Genomic DNA, 16,089 nt, shown 5'->3' with positions numbered 1-16,089 from the left:
TCTCAACGAAGGAGGACAACCGGGGGAGGAAAAGGACTGCTTCCGAGGATTCGGAAGCCGAAGCCTCCAAACGGGAGAAGAAGTCTCCCATAGAGGGTCCTACCTCGGGGGGTGCTTTTGCCGCACAAAGTCCACGGGGGGATCAGCCCTCCAATGAGTCGTAAGTGATCCAAAATACTTTAATATTAAAGGTATGCTGTCTTTTTACTGAGAAAATAACCACCGCATATACCTTGCAGTTCGGGCCTTAGCCCCTCCCAGCTGAGCTCGTCTTCGGGGGATCTTCTTCCAGAGATGATGGAGAGCGAAACGCCTCCCCCAGACTCCTCCGCTCAAGAAGCGGGCGACCCCGAAGTGTCGTCACGGAGGGCCTCTCCGGATCCGGTGAGGCCAGAAGATAATCCTATAGACCCCCGAAGTCCCCAGTGTCCGGCTCCCGAAGAGAGCAGACAAAAGAGTCCGGCACCGTCTGGTGTGCGGTCGGACGTTCTGAGGGAGTTGGTGGGGCAAGCGGCCATCTCATAAGAACACCGTATGCTGATGAGTACGGTGATGGAGAGAATCTCGTCCGCCGAAAGCGGATTACATGAAGCCTTTATGAGTCTACTGACAGGCTTTGAGGTACGTGAGATAATATGTGATAGTACTGCACATGTTAGGTGTGCCCTGTGTAGATAGTAGCCCCTGAGACTCTGGTTGTCATCGAGAACGGCGGCGAACAGAGGATCATATTCCTAGGCAATAACCAGACTGCCCCTATGTGCAGGTGGTGGAAGCTCCGGTGGCTAGCCAAACTAGTGAGTTTGCCAAATTAAAACGGCAACTGGATGCGGCAGACGCCGACATCGAGCTTGTTAACAAGAGGCTTGACGAGGCACAGGGTAAGTGTTATTATCTGGTGAACGCCACATAGTAAGAGTAGCATGATGCCAGTATCTTTAATATGTTGTGACTGCAGATGGAGCTGCCACTGTGGAAACCTTGCGGGCAGAACTTGCCCGAGCCAAGGAACAAGCGAGGATTAGTAATGCGGCTGCTTTGAAGGCGGCCGAAGAGTTGAAAGCCGAGAAGGCCGCACATTGCGAGAGCCAAGAGAAGATGGCCGTAGAATTAAAAGACACTACCGACCGTTGTCGGGTCCTTGAAAAAGAAAACCGAGCGAAGGCAATGGACCTTGAGAAGGCCACGACGGCGGACAAAGACACCCGTTCTACTATGAGAGTGAAGAAGGAGGAGATGCGGGAAGCCGGGGATATTGCGGCTGGGAAGCCCTTCATGTTATGGAGGAAGTTCGGAGATCCACGGTATGCCCCTCTGGATCGGCTGTGGAGTTCGGCAGATGCGTATATGGATTTGGCGGCGAGCGCTACTGATGCAGCCAAGTACTTCCAAGGTCAGACAGATCGTGAAGTGGACAAGCTGTTCTGGTCGCAATTCCACGTTCCAGAGCGTCCGCTTTCATTGACTGACCAGCTAGCCGAATGGGCCGAACTGAATAGGTTGTCCGGACTCGCCATGAGGTCTGTTGTGGATCAGCAATGGCCGGAAAAGCCAAAGCCGAACATCTATTTCAGCTTAGTGCAACAGTTCCTTGGTGCGGTGCCGCACATTAATGCGATGAAGCGGTCGGCGTGCATAGAAGGCTCGCGGATGGCCCTTGCCTGTGTTAAAGCATACTGGTCGGAGAAGGACGCTACCACAGTTGCGGCGCAGGGTTCGGCCATAGGCCGAGTGGCTGCCGAGCATTATTTCGAGGAAGTTCTCGAGGGTGCTCGTTTGATAGAGGCCCAGTGCTCAAAGAATATTATGTTTGAGTGATATATATTTTCATTGTAAACACAATGCTTTTATGAAGTTTTATAAGGCCATGTTTATACTTTTGCCTAAAAGTAGTATGATGCCTCCTGTGCGGCCGTTTATGTATACATGTGTATAACCTGAAAGATTGCAGCCATCGGCTTCAACCCCCATGCATATAATGCGGAGGTGCTCGCGAGAAACGTGTGTTCACACTTAACCCAACGTCTTGGTCCTAATAAGGAGGTGATAGCATAGCGAACGAGGCAACCGGACTATAATGCTTTAACACTTTCACTTAGCCATAGGAGTTTGACAGTGGGGCTACTAGATAGCCCCTGGTGGCTCCGCACTCTCCCGATCGCGGGGTGCGTACATGCCTGGCCGGAAAACGGCCCTTTGTTAAGGCGGAGGAATTCTAACATTCCGATAGGTCATCGAGTGGTTGACCAGTCTCACGCTATATCATGACAATTAGTTTTCGGCTTTCTCTACTGAGGTGCTCGTCCGGATGAACCAGGGCACAATCGCAGTAGTTCTCTTGGTGCTACCTTAGCTGATAAAGCGGAACATAAGGCACCAAAACACAGGAGCCGGGCAAGCCCAACATTTTACCAAAGACAATGATTCGGAGTTGATGCATATAAGGCCAAACTCGCGACGCCGAACACTCCCTAAGGTATTCGGTCTTTATGGTATTAACCGGGCCTAAATAGTGCCCTTTGTAAGAAGCCCCTTATGTCCAGGTACGTGCATTATTCTGACGTGGCCACATGCCAAGACGTCAGCATCCTTCTCAACTATGCTGAGAATTCGGTGGATGTGTATGAACAAGAGACAGTAAAAAAGGTTTATGCAGGGTCTTAATCTAAAAAGAATCCTTGGAGCAGGTCCCTGCTGCACATCTGCGCCTGTGTCTCCGTTGAGCCGTATCCTGGACGGGTGTAGCATGATGATCATCTGTAAAAGAGAGGAACTTAGGTGAAAAAGTTGTTGTGCAAAAAGATAGTTTTTAAAGAAACCATGTATAATTCAAGATGAGTAAAAATTGCCACTTGTCTGCGCGCGTTGAGCCCCTTGTATTTGTAATAGGGGTGTGACCATTGATTTGGTATGAATTACATATAGCTGTGCCGGACTCGTCTAACCATGTCCGAGGTCTTGACGACCTGTTAAATGCTTTAGTTGGTTAGGCCATTTTTAGTGTGCGGCTGCCAAGGCAGCCGCGCTCTCTTCGGCGCACAACGATCGCTTAATACTTCTGTTCACTGTAATGATGCCACGTGGGCCGAGCATCTTGAGTGTGAGGGAAGCGTAGTGCGGTATTGCATTAAAGCAAACGAAAGCTTCACGTCCGAGTAGTGCTTGATAGCCACTTTGGAATAGAGCGACGTGGAAGGTTAAATGTTCGCTACAGAAGTTATCGGGGAAGCCGAATATGACCTTTAGTAGCAGTGAACCCGTGGAATGAGCCCCTGGGCCTGGCGTTACTCCTTTAAAGGTAGTATTGCTTTGGCAAATTTTTGGTGGGTCTATCCCCATTTCGCGGATTGTATCCTGGTATATCAGGTTTAGACTGCTGCCACCGTCCATCAGGACTCGTGTGAAGTGGTATCCGTCAATTATTGGGTCTAATATCAGGGCAGCCCATCCTGCACGATGGATACTTGCTGAGTAATCATGATGGTCGAAAGTGATCGATTGAGACGACCAGTGGCAGGGCTCTGCAGTGATAGGCCCTTGGGCATATTTTTCTGGGAGTGCCATTTTGTTTCTTCCCTTGATCACGTGTAACACGTTTACTGTTTTGACTTCTGGTGGAAATTTATTTTGTTCCCCAGTTTCTTGCTTGGGAGGCTCATCCTCGTCTTCGCTTGGTGTATCCTCCCCCTTGTGTACGTCATATGATGAGGTGGTCATCCAGCGCTCTATGGCCGGTGGTTCCTCTTCGCCTCCCGCATCGTCGTCCATACCGTTGATGTCTTCGGGGTCAAAGTTGAGCATGTCGGTTGAGTCGTCGACAGTGGCTATTAAGTGGGTGGTGGGTGGGCTCGAATTTCTTTGTCGTCCGCATCCCAATCCTGTTGGCCATAATCCGGCCAGGGCTCTCCTGACAAAGAGAGAGACCTTAGTGAATTCAGAATGTTCGCCGAAGGGTGAGTGCTGAAAGATATCCGCGGCGGTGAATTCCATGATCGGCGCCCAATCGGATTCGATTGGCAGGGGCGCGGATGGTTCGGAGTCCGGAAAAGAGTCTGACACCTTGGAGTCACGGGCTGCGCAGAGGGTTAGGCAGGTGTTCGGCTCGATCGCTGTTGAGACTGCAGCCCCTGAGGCGGTGTCTAACCACCCGTCCTCAACTGGCGCAGTTGGCTCCGAGCTAAGGGTCGGAGCTGATGCGGGTGCAACCTCTGGGGTACTGTTCGGCGGCAGAGCTAGGTCATACCCATCGCGACAGTGCGGCGCGCCCGGCTGTGGCTCGAATCCGTCGAAGATCAAGTCTCCGTGGATGTCGGCCGTGTAGTTCAAACTTCCAAATCTGACCCTATGGCCAGGGGTGTAGCTTTCAATCTGCTCCAGATGGCCAAGCGAATTAGCCCGCAGTGCAAAGCCGCGAATACGAAGATCTGTCCGGGGAGAAAAGTCTCACCCTGGACCGCATTGCTATCAATGATAGTAGGAGCCATCAAGCCTAACGACGACGACACAGAGGAACTCTCAATGAAAGCACCAATGTCGGTGTCAAAACCGGCGGATCTTGGGTAGGGGGTCCCGAACTGTGCATCTAGGCCGGATGGTAATAGGAGGCAGGGGACACGATGTTTTACCCAGGTTTGGGCCCTCTTGATGGAGGTAAAACCCTACGTCTTGCTTGATTAATATTGATGATATGGGTAGTACAAGAGTAGATCTACCACGAGATCAGAGAGGCTAAACCGTAGAAGCTAGCCTATGGTATGATTGTATGTTGTGATTGTTGTCCTACGGACTAAAACCCTTCGGTTTATATAGGCACCGGAGAGGGTTAGGGTTACACAAGGTCGGTTACAAAGGAGGATATATCAATATACGTATTGCCTAGCTTGCCTTCAACGCCAAGTAGAGTCCCATCCGGACACGAGACGAAGTCTTCAATCTTGTATCTTCATAGTCTAACAGTCCGGCCAATGGAGATAGTCCGGCTGTCCGGAGACCCCCTAATCCAGGACTCCCTCACACACCGTCTCCACATTGCCCTTCCGCCACAACACACAGAGACACACGTTCTCTCTCAGTCACACACACAAAATCAGTATTAAAAAAAACTAGGGCGCACCTAAAACGTCCAAATCCAAATAAACACGAACTGGAGCTAAATTCAAATATATGGAAATATTGCAGCGTCAAGAACTTTCACAGGAAAAAAGTTGACTAATATTCGAGGATTTTTTTCACACACACAAAAAGGTTCGGTGGATGTCCCTCGAGCGCGACATGGTGACGCGCCATTCGATCGACCGCGCGGCCGCGGTTCACGCGCTTGCACATGATTCCGTATCGTGGCCGTGGTACTAAGGCCGGTCACAATGGGCAAGAACATAAGCTAGTAACTAATAAAAGCGCTGCCTAAGTCTAATTTTTACGTGTACTAGTATGGTTTTCTTTTAAGTTTGACCAACCTTATATATAAAACTAAAGTAAGCTCCCACATGCGCACTCATCAATATGCCGCCGCCGCCATTGCGCATGTCGGCGCCCGCCTACTCCGGCCAACAATTTCTCGCCCATCACCGCCGTGTCGCCGCCATCCCTGTGCCATGAAGCCGAAGGCTCGCCCGCTCACGTCGTCTACAGTCCCTCCTCGCGATGCCGCCGCGCTGCCAAGCACGCGAGCAGCTGGTGGAGCCGCGTCTATGCAGGCATCATACGAAGAGGAGGACGAGCGCGTGCTCCAGCACGCCGGCGAGGAGGAACTAGCGTGTCATTGTCATCTCTGCCCGCGCGGAGGAGGCGCGCATGGTGGCTGTCGCGGCGGAAGCCAGTCACGCGCGCGTCGAGCCCGCAAACCGGGTGCGGACGCGGAATCTACCTTCGAGACCTTGAATGCCATGTGGATCCTGCAATCTGAAGGAGCAATTTGGGTCAGTCGACTCATGTGAGCCGTTTGATGCAACATGGATGGCTAGAAGGGCTTCTTCCACCTCTTCTACCATCTTATTCCTTCGCTCCGTTGAACTTCTTTCACAAATCGACTGACCCAAATTATACTACTAGTACAAACGTATTAAGTACAGTAGGAACACGAAGATATGAGCAGTAGTACCAACTGCAAGAAGAACAGTAGTAAGACATAGTACTAGTACTACTGTACGTACTAAAGAGTTCAAATAACAAGAAAGAACATAAACATAGTTCTGCTAGGGCCTCAACACAACACACCCTTGAAAATAAACTAATAAGCAACTAGTCCGCTTGACACTGTAGTAGAACCAGCATGAGCGACGGCACTGCCACCTACTTGGAGTCCAAGTCCACGTCCTCGACTTCGTCCTCGTCCCTCTTCCTCTTCCTCTTCGACGACGCTTCTTTGCTTGAACCGGACACTGGGCTCTGCTTCTTCATCCAACCCTTGTAGATATTTAAACAAAGGTAGGCATCCACTGCTGCGTACAGGATGTGATCTTCATCTAATGTCTTCAACTCCCATGCATGATGAAACTCGTGATGAGGTTTCTTCAGTTTAGCGTACGAAGGATCAATCATGGCTGCGGCCAAGGTCAGCATTGAAGGTTGAGAGGAGGACACCAGGCTTGCCTTTTGGAGATCGAAGGGCTGGCCTGCAACGAGACCTATCCGACGCAGGACGTCACTGTCGTTCTTAAAGCCTACAGTAACGAATTTCACTCTTTTATCCTTGAGGAAGTTCTTAAAATCCTGGCACTCAACGTCGGCATGACATATGTGGTAGACCAAGAAAACGTTATGTACGCAAACCTGGATCACGGCGGGCTTCTTCCTCTCTTCGTCCTTTAGATCCTTCTCTCATCCCAGGACTGTGGTGTACTCAACATCTAGCCCAGCAACCCACTCATCCGTTGAAATGTTGAACATGCGTAGGAAGCGAGCAAGCCATGCTTTCACCGTCTCGGATCCACGTGTGTAGATGACGATGAACTGATCGCCGGTGATGGCTCTAACCTGGTACTCAGCGGCGACCATGGAGATTTGGGAGGCCATGGATTTTGGAGGAGGGTTAGGAGAAGTTGAACTGTTGAACCCCGCAAAAAAACTGGGAGCGAACTAATGTGAAAGGACAGGACGACTGGGAGCGAACTATTGTAAGGTAGAAGAAGGGGACAAGTAGGGCGTGCGAACGGTGTGGGGTTGCTGGCTTGCCCGGTGGATAAATAGCTGCAAGCCCCCAAAGAGTTCTCGAGAACTATGCGGACCCACTAGATGTCATGTCTACTAGACCCATATCGTAGGCCTGACGGTATAGCTTCTGCCTGTTCGCACGCCATGGCGGCGCATGGATGTAACTTCACTTAATTCCGTCAAACGTCGCGCCTCCCACGACCTTCGCCTCCCTCGCACAGTCGCGCCCTTTGAGACTTCGACCGGCTATAAATGAGCAATTTTTTTTGCCTTTTTTTAGACAGGCAATTTTTTTGCCTACTCCGCATGCATGATACTCCCTATGGTCCTTTTTACTCCCATCAACCATTTGCAAAGTGTTTGACCAAATTTATACTTTTTTTGAACACCAACTTATATTAATTAATCAGCCACACCAGTACACTCATTCGATACAATATTCACCACACAGGGTGGTACGTTATTTACAAGAATACCATCTAATCTATTGTCAAAGCTATACTTAGCGATTAAGTGTGCCACCTTATTGGCTGAACGGCTAATCTTTGACAATTGAAGATTGTTGATCAACTTCGAGATGCTCAACGCTTTCATCTTTAGGTCACGCATAGCAGACCTGCAACGCTTTGACAGGCATCAATGAAATCCCACGACCAAATTTATACTAAAAATATCAATATCTACAATACTCCCAAAACAATTAGGCGCGGTGCATTAACTTCTACCTCATTTCTTGTTTCTTGACATATCAACCAATAGGAGATGTGGGTGTGCATGCTTTTAATGACTTGAGACTACCAAACACGACATGCAGTGGTCAGTTCATTGCATGCAATGCTATTAATTAGCAAATAAACATTAAGATCTCTCGTTTTCCCCTCCTCCTTGGTCACAATGCACAATCTAAGATGACTTCCTCACCTAGACGGAGGGAGTACTGATGATTATAATGAGTATAAGAACTACATTTTATAATGAGTGTAAAAATATTGATTTGACATTGTGAATGTTGACACATTGTGGAATAGTTTTTTAAGTCTGGAAAAGTACTCAACTAGTGTTGTCGTTCTCCACAAAAAATGTGTTTACCAATGCATGCGTGAACTCTAGTTACTCTAACCCCCCTCTCTTCTTTAATTATTTGCCACATCAGCATGTTTTCTATTCCCGTGTGCATGATACCAGCTAAGATACCACCATTATGGCCAGCCTTAATCATCGCATGCAATAATTTAGTGCACCTTGAAATATGAACATGTGTGGGGCGTGTTTGTTTTTAATGACTTGAGACTATACCTAGCCCGGCATGCAAGATGACTTATTATGCACCATTCCCCATACCTGCAGGAAGCCCGTTCGTCTCCAAATTTTTTCCTCTCCATGTGTGGAAAGAGCATGCCTGGCAAACTCTCCTTCTCCCTCCGGCGGTCCCACCACTCCACCCCGTGTGAAAAAATCTGCATGCATGACTCTCCTCCCCCCACGCTCGTCCAATCCGTTGTGACCAGCAATATTTCCACCCCTTCGCTCCCCCGTAATTTACTCCAAAAAATATGCCCACGTAGCTGTTACTTAACTGCAGGTGCATTCGGTCACTGACATATGGGCCCAACAGGGGTCCGGCCCACATGTCAGTGACGCAACTGGACCGGCAGTTAAGTCAGTGCAACTTAGTCCATATCTTACGTAGGTGTGCCATTGCTCGCTATAAATACTGCGCCTCCCACGGCATCGCTATCTCCTCCCCCTCACGTTCACGTTCATCGCTATCTCCTCCCCCTCCCTCTCACGTCGACCACCATGGCATCGCCCCTCCCAAGCCCTAGAAGCCCCTCGCTGCACCGCGCGGACGGTCACGCGTCGCCGTTCCGTTCCTCGCAGCCACTAGTCGAGGAGGACGCGTCGGTGTTCCGCTCCTCGCCGCTACGCGATGCGTCGCTGTTTGGTTCCTTGTCGCCACTAGTCGAGGAGGACGCGTCGGTGTTCCGCTCCTCGCCGCGACGCGTCGAGGTGGACACGTCGGCGTTCCCAATCTCACCAGCACGCGCGCCGGAGGACGCGTCGGCTCCCCGCTATGAGGAGAATGCCGCGCCACCCGCCGAGCCCCCCACAGCCTTGAGGAGCTTTGGAAAGAAATGGATGTCGCCTTGTGGGAGGCTTTGCCTCCAGCAGAGCGCGCCAAAATAGAGGCGGAGAAGAAGGTCGAGGAAGAGAAGCGCACCGCGGAACAAGCTGCCTGGGAGGCCTATGTCGCGTCCGAGAGAGTCAGGCAATTGGCTCTTTGGCAGAATGCTCGTGCGAGGGCCGTGAGGGTGGCGGAGGACGCCCGTGCCGACGCCCTGAGTGCAGTCGGGCCCAAGCGCCTCATCTACGCTTGGCGGTACGTGGACCGGGTGCACGCTTCCAGCGAGGAGGAGTACCTGTTGGCGCCGGATCACCACACCGGTGAGATCGTGCTCGCCCGCCGGCAAGCCGCCAATCAGCACCTCGTGAGTTGCGAGGCTGAGGAAGAGGCGTTGTGTCGGCGCGCTGGGAAACGGCCGCGCACCAGGGCACTCGTGGCGCGCCGCAAGCGCTCCTGCGAGCGCCGTGGCTTTTAGGAGGAGTATAATTTTTGTTTTGTAAGGCGATCTCATTAGTTTTGGAACGCAAATGATAAATCCTGAACGTTCAGGAATTTTTAGCGTCCTTAATTAAGTATGTAAAAGGGAAAGTTTGGAAACCTTGTGTATTCGTATGCATTTTGCAAGTACGTGCATATAGCACAAACTTTACTATATACTATCGCAGGAAAAGAATTCTATGAGACCAGGTCTCACGCGAGACCCATCCTGATGGATGACACGTGGCATTCACAAATCACAAAGCATCCCCCACCCCCACAAAAAATCAGGGGGAGAGATTAGATGGTTTGTGATTTGTGAATGCCACGTGTCATCCATGAGGACAGGGCTCACCTGCTAACCGTGAGACCTGGTCTCATATAATTTTTTTCCAGTATCGCACTACACGTCTCTCTCGATATATGCTTGCAGACTGTGCTACTCCCTCCGTCCAGGTCAATAAGTCATCTTCGGTTGTGCACCGTGACAAAGAAGGAGGGAAGACTTATACACCTAGACGGAGGGAGTACTACTATTACTTATGTACGTGCAAATGCACGTTTTAACATTACGATGCGGTTTTTGTAAAAGTAGAAAAACCGCACTAGTCAAGCTTGTGAAATTATTCAATGCAAAACAAATGCAAAAATGCTCATTTGATTGTTTACTTTTAGCTTCCTTCTCTATGGTTATTTCTCTGTCATACTTTTTATGGAGTATCTCACTGGTTGGAAAGGCATGCAAATTCCCAAACCGCTTCCTACACCCTGTATCTCACTGGTTGCCGGCGTTGACGTTGTCGCCGATGTCATCGAGGATGAGGTTGCCGAGGTCGGGGAAGAAGTCGTCGTTCGCAACTAATCATGTGGACTAGCATAGTAGTAGGATACAGAGTAGAAACATGAATTTTACCACGATTTCGAACAGGAAGGACATAAACACATACGGTGCAACGGGAGCAGCACCGTTGGCGTTGAGGTTGTCGCCCATTTCCAAACACCACGTAGACACGGTCTTTGAACACGGTTCGTAGTCGTCCCATGCTCGAGCATTGAAGTTTGTAACTATTTTAGATTAGAATATGCTACTCCTCCGGTGCTAGTAGTAGAGCAGAGTCCTACTCTACTACTCTACTCAAGCAAGTTAGGGCATAGCATTGTAGGGAGTACCAGTACTGTGATCACTCAAGCAAGTTGTCTGGCATCGACATGATCCTACACTACTGGTATGTGTCTCATAAGTCAAGCGGCATGCTGTAGTCATCATCACCTGTCCACTTCCCGCAGCACATATTCACTTCTCCATCTTTGTCCGCACATAATCTCATCCAATCTTCCATCCCCGCTAAGGCGCCTCCCCCCTCGTCCGAAACCCAAGCACTAACAATGGCAGAACCGAGAAGTGTCCGTCGAAAGAGTGGCTGGAATTCGCTCCCCACAGAGGTAATCAAGCTCATTGTTTCGTGTGTGGACAATCTCAGTACCATGCCGCTCGCCGCGTGCTCGTCGGGGCTGTACCGTTTACTCAAAGCTCTTAGGCCAGAGCTTTTTAAGCCAGCTCCTTGCTTGCTGATGCCGCCTGATCTTCAGAAATGGCGTGTCACACAGCATAACGATCGTAGGGTGGCGAGCATCAACCCCCTTGACTGTGATCCGATCCCCGTCAGCCTCAACTACATTAACGGTATGTACTGGGTCGGCATGAACACGTCTTGGATGGTGCTCGTCGACGGTCGCGGCAGCTGGATGCTCCTGGAGGTCTACACCCGGCGATTGATCCCCCTCCCTTCAATTAACACTGCACTGCTTTGGCACCGCAGCCCAGAATACTCGGAATCTTACAGTAGCCAACATGATACCAAGTTTGATTTTCTCAAGGTTGTAATCCGCCAAGTGCCCACAAGATCTGCGAATTATAAAGACTGCAGGCTAATTGCGTTCTTCAACCGTGGTCTCGCCTATCTGACAGGTCACTGCAGTAAGTGGATAAATCTGCACGCCCATCGTAGGATCATACATCCTCCATGGTTCTCTGATGCCATTGAACACAAGGGCTTCATTTACGCTGTCGACTCCTTCTATGGCTGGACGTATTGCTGGCCTACTCCAGTCATCGCTACAAACGGCTGTTATAGCAGTATGTTACTTTCCTATGATATCATGATGGCTTGCTTATATTACTGTCAACATTTGCTGAAAAAATATTCATGCTCATAACATGTTGTTCTTAAGATTGACTAAACAAAGAGCCCTTTTTTATTTGACTCCAACTTGATATGATGTTGTAGGCTGCCTGGTGTCCCTACCCTTCCTAATCCCAGAACCTTTCAAAGAAAAGCGGCATGGCAGCTGCAATTGGTTCCTGGCTCGATCAGACGACGGCGAAAGATTGATGATCGTTTGCACGTACCGGACGTGTTGTTTCGTGGAATACAATCACAGTCACTGCAAGGTCTTTGAGCAGGATCCTAGCTTCTCTGGGCCTTCAGGAATTTTTGACTGGAGGCTGGTAAGTAGCCTTGGTACACGCTCTCTGTTTATCGGAATGAATTATCCGATTAACCAGGAGATAACCGACGGCAAGGATCATGATGGCAGCGCAGTTTCGTTCATTAGGCAAAACTGTGTGTACACAGCGTACCATGCGTCTCTGCATGCACCATACCCTGATATGTGCCACCACGCTCTGCAACCCAAAGTAGGAGAGAGGGTCGCAAGTATCAGACTTCGACCTGCTGGCTGGAGTTTCCCCCGTCAGGCACCCATCTGGTTCAAGCCGTCATTCAATCTCCACAGCTTAATAAATAGTAACGTCTAACTGAGCCAGTTAGTTAGATGCGTACACTTGGTGTAGTAGGATCTTTATTTAGTTTGATGCATACACTTGTTCTTTTTTGGTAGCCCTTTTGTAATGATGGCTGATGTTTGGTTTGGAAGAGAGAGCTGCGTCTTCACTCTTCTGGCCTGCTTACTGCTTCTGTTGCACCCGCAGCCCTGGTTGCTGCTGCTGTTTTCAATGTACAATCAGTAGTATATTTCGTCTATTGGTTGAATAAATGTGTTGTTAGAACGACAAACACAATTTTTGGAAGTCGTTGCACGGTTCGATCCTTTAGTGCCCTGTACCGTACGTAGTGCATACTATTTATCGTACGGAACACATTTTTTTTTGAAACTCGGAACACATTTTCCACTTGTTGATAACATGCAACCCACTGATGAAGGCCCAATAGAGAAGCCCATAATTAACTAGAAGGGAGGCTCTCACATGAATCCGGCCCAGGTACATGCTCATGGTCCCCTAAACATAAATAAGTAAATAAATAAAGCTAAATGCTCATGCACCAGTTCTTTGGGAAAATAGGTAGCCCGGCATTTCTTTTTGAAGAATACCCAAGCTAGGCCTATTTGTTTTCTCCGAATTACTGGGCTCCAAATCTTTCAAGATGAGAAGGGATGCATTCTGGCCTGACTTAAGAGTATGGTCAATGTCTGTTAAAAGTAATATCAAAAGGGGTTGAAAATTCCAAAAAATTTATAGAAAATGGGATATAAGTTTCTTTTTTTGTTTTTGTTCTTCACTGATATCTTATACGTATTTCATTGGATTTAACATGACATAGTACTAATTTATTTTTAAATTTGTTTTAGTATGGCTATTAATTTTTGGATTAAGAATATTTCGTTCCCCAGCAAAAAATTGCGAATTTTCAAAATTTCCCACATATTTAGTTAATTTTTTGACCCTGGTACTGACCAGAAAATGGCCAGCAATTCTAAAAATGGAAAACGGGCTGCAATAAATTCCATATGAATTAGAAAATGAGTAAAAATTATAAAAATAATAGCAAATGGGCTGTACACGCCACAGATTTCGAGGCTGACTTGTTTACGCAAGGCTTTGTTAGTGAACACACGATTCTAGCAGCAGTTAGTGTTGGATGTCCATCCAACGGCCGACGTGCTCCAGCCGCCTAAACTAGTGCTGACGAGACTGGCTGCTCCCTCCTCTTATGGCCCGCTTTGATGCCGCGCAGGATTCCCCGGCCTACCCTACTCCCTCCGCTGGCCTGGCCGCACGCAATCAACTGCCTCCTCATTACGCGAAAAAATGATTCCTCCCACTGACATCTGGGGCGCACCGGTTGGGAGGCTGACCTGTGGGCCTACTAAGTTGACGCATAAGCAGGGCTTGTCAACTTAGTCAACAAATGATTCTAGCAGCATTAACCATTGGATTTGAATCGAACGGTCCTGCTGCTTCTTCAATCGCTGTTCTTCTTGCACCAGCCACGCAAACCAGCGCCGGGGAGACCGCCTGCTCTTGCCTCCAGTGGCCGGCTGTGCTGCCGATGAGGCCTCATCACCCCCTACTACTCCCACCGCTAGCCAGGCCTTGCGGCGACGGCAGCCTCACACTGCAGCCGAACCAGTGAACCCTCATAGTCCTCTCCACGTGGGCATCCACTATCGCGTCTTCCCCGGTTCCGCGTCGTCCCCTTCCTAGGCCTCACCGTCGTCCACCGCCTTGGTGCTCTCGGCACGGCGTGGTCAACATGGTCAACGACATTCCATCAGAATAGTACTGTACGTGGAGAGGCTGACAGCTGGGTCCACGGCCACGGCCCAGTTTTTTTGTGATTTGCCAAGTAAGTCGCTTTGTTAGGCCCGTTGGGCTGCATATCTTTCAAGACGAGGAGAGCTTTCATTCGGCTGGCCGAGAAAATGGCCCATCAGTAATGCTAACAAAAATAATATGGGCTCCAAAAAAAACCTTGATAATTAGCAAATGGGCTGTAAATTATTAGAAATAATGGCAGATGGGTTGTATGCTGTTTTCCACAGATTTGAGGCTTTCCTGAAAAAAAGGTTGACCTACAAGCAGTGACTGTTGGATGGCCATCCAACGGCCGTCGTGCTTCTTCAATCTCTTCTCTTCCTGCTCCAGCCGCTCAAACAGGCGCCAGCGGGACTGCCTACTCCCTCCTCCCCGCGGCCGGCTCTGCTGCCGCGCAGGCCTCACCGCCCCACCGTACTCGCATCGCTGGCCTAGCCATCCCTCTACTCACCCACACCTGCTGTTATTCTCTGGCAATGGCAGACGAACCAATAAACCCTCGTACAATCGTACTCCCCTCCGCGTGGGAAACAACTATCGAGTCTTCCCTGCCTCCGTGTCATTCCCTTCCTAGGCCTCTGAAAGTGCAACTATCCCTAGGTGGTTTTGGTAATTCATAACAACATATAGCTCATTGAGCTAATGCTATTCCAAGATGATTATTTCAGGAAAGCTCAATGATTGGCATGGCATGGATGTGAAAGTGGAACCCTCAAAATGCTAAGGACAAAGGATTGGCTCAAGCTCAAAAGCTCAAGACTCTTCATTTTATATTTTAGTGATCCAAGATCACATCGAGTCTTTAGGAAAAGCCAATACTATCAAGGAGGGATGAGGTGTTGCTTAATGAGCCTCTTGCTTCATGTGCTTAGTGATATGCTCCAAAACCCTCAACTACTTTCCCATAACCACATATGACCTAGACCCTAAGCCAAACTCGGTCCTACCGATTCTTTCCTATCCGGCGCCACCGAGTATTACTTGTCATAAGCCACTGCCAAACCCTAGCAATTCGGTTCTACCGATAGGGATCTCGGTCTCACCGAGATGGGATTGCAAACTCTCTGTTTCCCTTTCGTAACTTTTCGGTCTCACCGAAAGAGCGAATCTGTCCCACCGAGATTGCAATGTAAATTCAGTGTTTTCCTTTTTGTAACTTTTCGGTCTCACCGAAAGAGGAAATCGGTCCCACCGAGTTTGCCTGACCAACTCTCTGGTTAGCTAATTACCAAATTCGGTCTCACCGAGTTTGTAGTAATCGGTCTCACCGAGATTACATTATTGCCCAACCCTAATCATATCGGTCCTACCGAGTTGCATGTCAGTCCCACCGAAAATCTCTAACGGTCACTAGGTTTACATTTTCGGTCCGACCGAGTTTGTTGATTCGGTCCCACCGAGATTGGAAAACTCTGTGTAACGGTTGGATTTTGTGTGGAGGCTATATATACCCCTCCACCTCCTCTTCATTCGTGGAGAGAGCCATCAGAACACATACACCATTCCAACTCATATGTTTTGAGAGGGAACCACCTACTGATGTGTTGAGACCAAGATATTCCATTCCTACCATATGAATCTTGATCTCTAGCCTCCCCAAGTTGCTTTCTACTCAAATCTTCTTTCCACAAAAACCAAATCCTATGAGAGAGAGTTGAGTGTTGGGGAGACTATCATTTGAAGCACAAGAGCAAGGAGTTCATTACCTACACACCAT

The sequence above is a fragment of the Triticum urartu genome, chromosome 4, assembly GCF_003073215.2.
Source record: "Triticum urartu cultivar G1812 chromosome 4, Tu2.1, whole genome shotgun sequence".
Classification (NCBI taxonomy): Eukaryota; Viridiplantae; Streptophyta; class Magnoliopsida; order Poales; family Poaceae; genus Triticum; species Triticum urartu.
Note: the sequence above shows the minus strand (reverse complement) of the source record.